The following is a 9187-nucleotide window of genomic DNA, read 5'->3' as shown; positions in this document are numbered from 1 at the left end:
AAGCGGTCTCACTCTGCCCCTGAGGGTTAGGGCTGCAAGGCGGCTCAAACCCCACCCTTAGGCTACTTGGTTGCTGGGTTACCAGCTCCCACCCGATTCTAGCTCTGCGACCCTGAGGGCGGAGCTTGCCGGGGCAGATCACTGACAATGGATCCGTGTGACCCACCGCCAAACACTATTAGCTCCGTCTGGCTCAGCGGCTCAGACTGGGGCCCTAGACAATGGCCAAAGTTCTCCGCACTCCCGCTCAGGCCTTCCCCAAGGCAGTTCAACTCAGTGCCAAGTCCAAGGACATCAAAATAGTTCACAGGTAAGGCCTTTCTGGTTTGCAGTCTCGCTGCTACTGAACTTACAGTTGTGGGCGGGTTTAGACAGATTGAACACACGCGACCACTTGCCGGTTTTCCACTGTTTTAGTCCTCCTCTTGGGGTCCAGAAGTCTCTCGCTGACTCCCTGTATCTTCATAGGAGTGATGATAGGCAGTTCCCACCAGCCAGAGATGCCTGGAGTCCTATCTCCCCAGACTCACGGTGCCCAGATGCAAGGAAGCTGTTACTCGGCTGCCATCTTGCTCCGCCTCCGATGTTAGCTATTTTCTTTCCACTCAGGGAATGCACATATTTTCCAGCAGTAGGATCAAAATCAATTATGCATTTAGGGCTGTTGGAAAGTATATTATGTGAAACTAAGAATAAAATCCTAAGTCCCCTAAGGACTGAATAGAACCCTCTTGCTCACCAAGCCTTGATGGGATGGGAGGTAGAAAGCACAATTCCAATAACTATTTTTTTCTTTTTTAGTGACACAGTCTCACTATGTTGCTCTCGGTAGAGTGCTATGGTGTCACAGCTCACAGCAACCTCAAACTCTTGGGCTTAAGTAATTCTCTTGCCTCAGCCTCCCAAGTAGCTGGAACTACAGGTGCCTGCCACAATGCCTGGCTATTGTTTTTATTTTTTATTTTTATTTTTATTGTTAAATCATAGCTGTGTACATTAGTGCAATCAAGGGGTACAATGTGCTGGTTTCATATACAATCTGAAATATTCTCATCAAACTGTTCTGGCTATTTTTTTTTGTTGTTGCAGTTGTCATTGTTGTTTATCTGGCCCGGGCCGGGTTCGAACCCACCAGCCTTGGTGTATGGGGCTGGCGCCATAACCATTGTGCTATGAGCGCTAAACCCAGAATTACAGTTTTATACCTAAAAGTTCAAAGCAAAGATCACACCAATCTCTATTCCAGATAATAATCAGCATACTTCAGTGACCTATCACAACATTCCAATTCAATGGTTAATCTCCTAAATCAATTCACCTAACCTACTCAACAAAGGCATCTTCAGGGTCGGAGCTGTATTTACAAAACAGTAAGAACAGGAGACAAGGGTGAAGGTCAGGCAGGACCTACAGCACCTGACCAGCTGTGTCATGTCTGCCCTAGCCCTGCCTGACTCCATCTTATTCTCACTGCATGTGCTTTCAGTTTCACTGTGAAAAAGCTGGAGGAGACAGTTGCCAATAAAGCCATGTAGTTTTAAAGGCAATTAACAAGAGTTGTTTATGGCAGATGGTTTTATCTCTAGAGGATTGTTTATTTTTTGTGTGCATCTGGATATAAAAGATGTGTTTTGGCTCGGCACCTGTAGCACAGTGATTATGGTGCCAGCCACATACACTGAGGGTTGTGGCTTCGAAACCCGCCCAGGCCTGCTAAACAACAATGACAACTACAACAAAAAAGTAGCCAGGTATTGTGTCAGGCAGCTGTAGTTGGGGCTGCTAAAAAAACAACAATGACAACTGGAATAAAAAATAGCCAGGCATTGTTGTGAATACCTGTTGTTGTAGTCCCAGCTACTAGAGAGGCTGAGGCAAGAGGATTGCTTAAGCCCGAGAGTTTGAGGTTGCTGTGAGCTGTGATGCCATGGCACCCTACTGAGAGCGACATGGTGAGACTCTGTCTCAAATAAATAAATAAATACATAAATAATATGTGTTTTAAATACTTAGAGTAATGTCTTTGTGAAAAAATGTGTTATAAAAGCATTGCATGATGAGATCCCATGGCATCTCCCTTCCCTTCCACTGCCCTCCCTTCCCTTCCCCTTCCTTTCCACTTCCCTCCCTTCCCTTCCCTTCCACTTCCCTCCCTTCCCTTCCCCTTCCCTTCCACTGCCCTCCCTTCCCTTCCCCTTCCTTTCCCTCCCCTCCCTTCCCTTCCACTGACCTCCCCTCCCTTCCCTTCCCTTCCACAGCCCTCCCTTCCCTTCCCTTCCACTGCCCTCCCTTCCCTTCCCTTCCCTTCCCCTCCCCTCCTTCCACTTCCCTCCCTTCCCTTCCCTTCCCTTCCACTGCCCTCCCTTCCCTTCCCCTTCCTTTCCCTCCCCTCCCTTCCCTTCCCTTCCACTGCCCTCCCCTCCCTTCCCTTCCCTTCCACTGCCCTCCCTTCCCTTCCCTTCCCTTCCACTGCCCTCCCTTCCCTTCCCTTCCCTTCCCCTCCCCTCCTTCCACTTCCCTCCCTTCCCTTCCCTTCCCTTCCACTGCCCTCCCTTCCCTTCCCTTCCCTTCCCCTCCCCTCCTTCCACTTCCCTCCCTTCCCTTCCCTTCCCTTCCACTGCCCTCCCTTCCCTTCCCCTTCCTTTCCCTCCCCTCCCTTCCCTTCCCTTCCACTGCCCTCCCCTCCCTTCCCTTCCCTTCCACTGCCCTCCCTTCCCTTCCCTTCCCTTCCACTGCCCTCCCTTCCCTTCCCTTCCCTTCCCCTCCGCTCCTTCCACTTCCCTCCCTTCCCTTCCCTTCCCTTCCACTGCCCTCCCTTCCCTTCCCCTTCCTTTCCCTCCCCTCCCTTCCCTTCCCTTCCCCTCCTTCCACTTCCCTCCCTTCCCTTTCCCTTCCCTTCCACTGCCCTCCCTTCCCTTCTCCTTCCCTTCCACTGCCCTCCCTTCCCTTCCCCTTCCTTTCCCTCCCCTCCCTTCCCTTCCCTTCCACTGCCCTCCCCTCCCTTCCCTTCCCTTCCACTGCCCTCCCTTCCCTTCCCTTCCCTTCCACTGCCCTCCCTTCCCTTCCCTTCCCCTCCCCTCCTTCCACTTCCCTCCCTTCCCTTCCCTTCCCTTCCACTGCCCTCCCTTCCCATCCCCTTCCTTTCCCTCCCCTCCCTTCCCTTCCCTTCCACTGCCCTCCCCTCCCTTCCCTTCCCTTCCACTGCCCTCCCTTCCCTTCCCTTCCCTTCCACTGCCCTCCCTTCCCTTCCCTTCCCTTCCCCTCCCCTCCTTCCACTTCCCTCCCTTCCTTTCCCCTTCCCTTCCACTTCCCTCCCTTCCCTTCCCTTCCACTTCCCTCCCCTCCCTTCCCTTCCCTTCCACTGCCCTCCCTTCCCTTCCCTTCCCCTCCTTCCACTTCCCTCCCTTCCCTTTCCCTTCCCTTCCACTGCCCTCCCTTCCCTTCTCCTTCCCTTCCACTGCCCTCCCTTCCCTTCCCCTTCCTTTCCCTACCCTCCCTTCCCTTCCACTTCCCTCCCTTCCCTTCCCTTCCACTGCCCTCCCCTCCCTTCCCTTCCACTGCCCTCCTCTCCCTTCCCTTCCCTTCCCTCCCTTCCCTCCCTCCCCTTCCACTTCCCTCCCTTCCCTTCCCCTTCCTTCCTTTTCCTTTTCCCTTTGCCTGTCCCTTTCCCTTTCTTTTTGAGGCATAAGATACAACGTTACCTATCTAAACAAAGTTGGTCTCTTTATAAGTCCAAAGATAAATTCCTATTGATACAGGGTTCTCCCCATTCAAGGATAGACAGGGCACCCCAGTTTTCTTAGGTTTGGGCAAGTTCATGAAGGGAACACCCTGACCTTTTGCCCTGAGCTGGAGGGACTTGGTCAATAACACTCATTAACGTTGAAAACGTGCTTCTATTTGCTAAGTCCTGGCCAAATGTAATTCTCAAGAGCTCATACCCCTAGATAAAAGAGCCCACATAAAGACTCCCCAGTTAGTTTACTTTTTCCCCCTTTCTAGAAGCTCTGGTGCTTTTTACTTCTTCTGTATTCCTTTCTAACTTCCAATAAAAATCCTATCTTACCACTGATCTGTGGTCTTTGGGTTCATTCTTCAAATCCCCGAGACTAAGGACCTACTGAAGAACGAAATTCTGGTATCACTAAGAGTTCATCTCCTAACATCCATTTTTGTCTTCCTTCTAACATACCCAATCTCCTTTATAAATAGGCTTAGATTTCTCTCTTTCTCTCTCTGTTTTGAAATAGAGATTGCCACCCTGTTTTCTCTGTAAGAACTTGAGCTACATGTAAAACAAGTACATTCTGAATTGTTTTATTTTCAAGACATGGTTTCAATGCAGCTGCCCTTTTGGACTGGTGAGTTTGGCCAGTCTCATGCCTAGAGTTTTATTTATTTTATTATTATTTTTTATAGTTTGGATTCATTGAGGGTACAAAGAATTAGGTTACACGGACTGCATTTGTTAAAGTTCCTTTTACAATCGTGTCCCACCCCCAAGAGGTGTGCCATATACTGTGACCCTGCATCTCCTCCCCGCCCCCTCTCCTTGCTCCCTCATTCCTCTGCCCCCCACTTTGTATTAGATCATTTACTGCCTTCATATCAGAATTAAGTACACTGGATTCTTGCTTCTCCATTCTTGTGATGATTTACTAAGAAGAATGTGTTGGCGGTGCCTGTAGCTCAGTGGGTAGGGTGCTGGCCACATACACTAAAGCTGGCGGGTTCGAACTGAGCCCAGGCCAGCTAAATCAACAACGACAACTACAATAAAAAACAAAAAAATAGCCAGGTGTTGTGGTAAGTGCCTGTAGTCTGAGCTACTTGGGAGACTGAGGCAAGAGAATCACTTAACCTATAAATATGAGGTTGCTGTGAGCTGTGATGCAACACATAGTGAGGCTCTGTCTCAAAAAAAGAAAAAAAAAGTGTTCCCCTTCAATCCAGGTTAATATAAAAGATGTAAAGTCTCCATCTTTTTTAGTGGCTGAATAGTATTCCATGATATACCACAGCTTGTTAATCCATTGCTGGGTTGGTGGGCATTTAGGTTGTTTCCACAATTCAGTGACTATAAATTGAGTGTAACAAACAGTCTAATGCAAATGTCCTTCTGATAAAATGATCTTTCTTCTTCTGGATAAGATGCCTAGTAATGGGATTGCAGGGTCAAAAGGGAGGTCTAATTTGAGTTCTTTGAGAGTTCTCCATACTTCCTTCCATGGCTAGAGTTTTAAAATCAAAACTATTGAAAATTCATTATGTTTGTTTCTATCTTTTTATATATATACATACTTGTATCTTGTTTATGGCGTTACCACCCAGCCAGATTCATCTGCCCACTGCCCAGGAGACAAAGCCAATACCCAGAGACACCAAGGTTTACAGCAGAGAAAGAGTTTATTCCACATAGCACTAAGTGGAGGAAATGGGAGGAATTTCTCAAATCCACCTCTCCAAGAATTCAGAAGACAGGGTTTTTAAGAAAAGTTTGATAGCCAGGGGGTTAACAAATTTTCTATTTGGCTAAGTTTGGGGCAAAATTACAGTGGTCTGCAAATCATCTTGTTTTGCTTCAGTTTGTGAGGGTCATGATTCAAATAGAGGTTGTTTCTTGGTCAGTTTAGCCAATGCACTAGAATGTGGGACATGGAAAATATCTTTTAAACTAATGACCTTTAACATTTCAAAAGGTGATGTTATCTACAAAGAAAAGTTAAGAATGGTAACTATCAGCTAGAGTAGCAATTATAGAGAAGCAAACAAGGGGACAGTGACTAACTGTGATCAAGTAAACAAGGGGACAATGGCAGATTTTTATCATTATTTCAGCTAAGCCTATGCCTGTACAGTTATTTTGTGGCCCTTATTCTAGTTGTTGCCTTGAACCCCTTTATCAATCTCCATGAACAGTTTCAATGGGGCCAACTTAACTTATAAATGAGTACTCATTAAAAAAAAAATCTAGCCCCAATGATTTTCAAGTTCATGTGACCTTAATAATCTTTAATAAATATAGTTAATTTTAAAATCATTGGAAAAATAAGATTAAAAACATTTTCAAAATTTTATTTACTTTACCTAAGGAATGCAATCAGTGTAACCTGGTTATCTGTACTCTCAATGAATCCTCAACAATAAAAAAATAAATTAAAAATTTTTTTATTTAGACATTTTGAGCTGAACCTGTTGATCATGTAGTTCAAGTAAGTCGGTTGGTCAAATTATTTTGTCTGAAGGTCAAATTATTTTCCTCCTAATTTTTTTTAGCAAAATTAGGATTCCTAAGAGTCCACATGGTAATTAACATATGTAATTAAAACTACTAGATATAAAAGAAACAATTATATATACAAACCATATGAAGAAAATAAAATTTTGTTTTGGTAACAAGGGTTACAAAAACATAAAAATTTGTTTTCGTTGAAAAAATAATTTTGCCCAATTTAAAGTTTTTAAAATAGGTTCAAATTAAATGAATAAAATGATAGAAAAAGTGAATAGATATAAAAGTAGAGAAAAATTGTAAAACTTCATACAAATCTCATTCTACGGTTTAATGAAGATTAAATGGATTTGTTTGTAAATTTTTATTAAAATTAGACTTCACATTGCATACACTACTGCAAAAATGAAAATTGATTTTCTTTTTTAAACAAAATTTTTGAGTAAGATGAATAGAGATAGTAAAAATTTTATTCATCCTTTTGAGTAAACTGAAAAAAAAAAGGGTGAGATAGTTTTCTTTTTTTCCTTTATTGGTTTGTTTTGAGTTTGTCTTTACGAGGTCTTACTTATCTGGAACTCAGTTAAAGAGTAAAATTTTTGCCCTTAAAATATTTAAATTATTACTTTGTTTGAATAAATGACATTTGTTTTATAGTAAACTTATGATCTGGTTTTATGACAAGTGGTTTAGACCTTTGATATTTGATAAACTTCCTGAGATAAAAATTCTAAATTCAGTCTTTTTGACCTCAGACTAGGTTTTTTAAAAAAATAGAGCCATTGAAAGTCTAAGAGAGGAATATACAGCTTATTTGGTATGTTAAAAGTATATTGGAAATAGTCAAATATGAAATGGTGTTTAATTGTTTTTGAGTTATGTTTATATAAGCATATTTTTAATATGCATTCCAAAATTGTATGAGATTCCTAAAATTATGATGTTTTGATGTATGTTATCAAAAATAATTATGGTTATTAAGTTAAAGTGTTATATGCCCTGCCCCAATTTTTTTTTTTTTTTTTTAGAGACAGAGTCTCACTTTATTTCACTTGGTAGAGTGCCATGGCGTCACAGCTCACAGCAACCTCCAAATCTTGGGCTTAGGCAATTCTCTTGCCTCAGCCTCCTGAGCAGCTAGGACTATAGGCACCCACCACAACGCCCAGGTATTTTTTTGTTGCAGTATGGCCGGGGCTGGGTTTGAACTCGCCACCCTCAGTATATGGGGCTGGAGCCCTACCCACTAAACCACAGGTGCTGCTCCAGCCCTGCCCCAATTTTTAACCAAATTTCTTTGTCCATTTTCTCTTTAACCATGACAATTCTAAAACTTTTCTCATCCACAGACAATTATTGTTTTACTTCAGTTCCTCTGAAAAAGTGATTTTTAACTGACTACAATCTAAAATTTGCTTCTTTAAGGAAATTTATAGAAAAAGACTTTTGCAGGTTCCTTTAAATACACATGCAGACAATAATTTAGGATATCATGCCAGGAGAAGTAAGAAAACTTCCAAGACTTTATTTAAAAGGTGATGCATTCCTGAGGATTACTAACCGAATCTCAAGTAGAAAAAAAATTAATAACATGGATCTAAACTACATTTTTATGACTTTTGCTTAAACATTACTGATTCTTTTGGTATTTCATTTTCCAGAAGGCCAAAAAACTTTTTCCCCTTCTTTTGAGCTATTTACACCTTACAAGAAATTGGTAAAGTATAATTCTGTAAGCAATTAGAAATACGAATTTTCCCTTTACTTGATTTCTCCAACATTTGTGAACAATTAATACATATCATTATTACATTTTGTAATAACGTAATAATAATTTTGTGGCGGGCAGTGCCTGTGGCTCAGTGAGTAGGGTGCCAGCCCCATATGCCAAGGGTGGCGGGTTCAAACCCAGCCCCAGCCAAACTGCAACAAAAAAATAGCCGGGCGTTGTGGCGGGCGCCTGTAGTCCCAGCTGCCTGGGAGGCTGAGGCAAGAGAATCGCGTAAGCCAAGGAGTTAGAGGTTGCTGTGAGCCGTGTGACGCCACCGCACTCTACCAGAGGGCGGTACAGTGAGACTCTGTCTTGACAAAAAAAAAAAAAAAAAAGAAAAATGGGAGGGGGGAGGTCTTGGTGGAGAGAGGGTAATGGGTGGGGCCACATCTATGGTGCATCTTAGAATGGGTACAGGTGATTGCACTAATGTACACAGCTATGATTTAACAATAAAAAAAAAGAAAGAAAAAAAGACTACATTAGGACAGTACTGGTAAGAATACCAATGATTGCTAATAAAAAGAATGAGTGATAAAAAAAATAAAAATAATAATTTTGTGGCAATATAATGTAATTATGCTGTAATGTAATGTAATTACATTTTATTATTGTATTAACAATACAATATTATTGTATTATCTATTATTGTATTGTTAATTATTATATTTATTATTATATTATTATTATATTATTAATTACTAATCATATTATTGTATATCCTGTTTTATAAAAGGATGCTATATGCAGATGCTATAATAGTATATTTTCAGGAAGGAACAAACTGCTTTAAAGAACCAGGTCGACTTCATAAGGTTCCTGAAAGCTCTCTGAATAATTTGGCCTGATACCTCAATTGTAACATTTCCTGATGTGCGATAAGTAGAATATCACTTCCTGACAAGTTACTTTGGGACCTCTAGAAAAAATGAATTAAGCCAGTTCATATAGGTATCTACAGGCAGTTAAATCTTTGGCTTTGCTCAAGAGGCTTTAAGTCTAACCTTAGATTCCTTATTTAAAAAGTATTGTAACAAAGCTCATTTTTTGTTTATTTTTTTCTTTTGCAACTTACCATTTATTTATTTTAAAGCCATATTTTTTAAAGGAAAACCTATATGACCTATGATTAACAATTGTTATTATGTTCTGCAATATTTTAGTTACAAATTTCTAGATAAGAA

This window comes from Nycticebus coucang, chromosome 12 (assembly GCF_027406575.1).
Source record: "Nycticebus coucang isolate mNycCou1 chromosome 12, mNycCou1.pri, whole genome shotgun sequence".
In the NCBI taxonomy this organism is placed as follows: Eukaryota; Metazoa; Chordata; class Mammalia; order Primates; family Lorisidae; genus Nycticebus; species Nycticebus coucang.
This window is presented reverse-complemented; position numbering follows the sequence as displayed.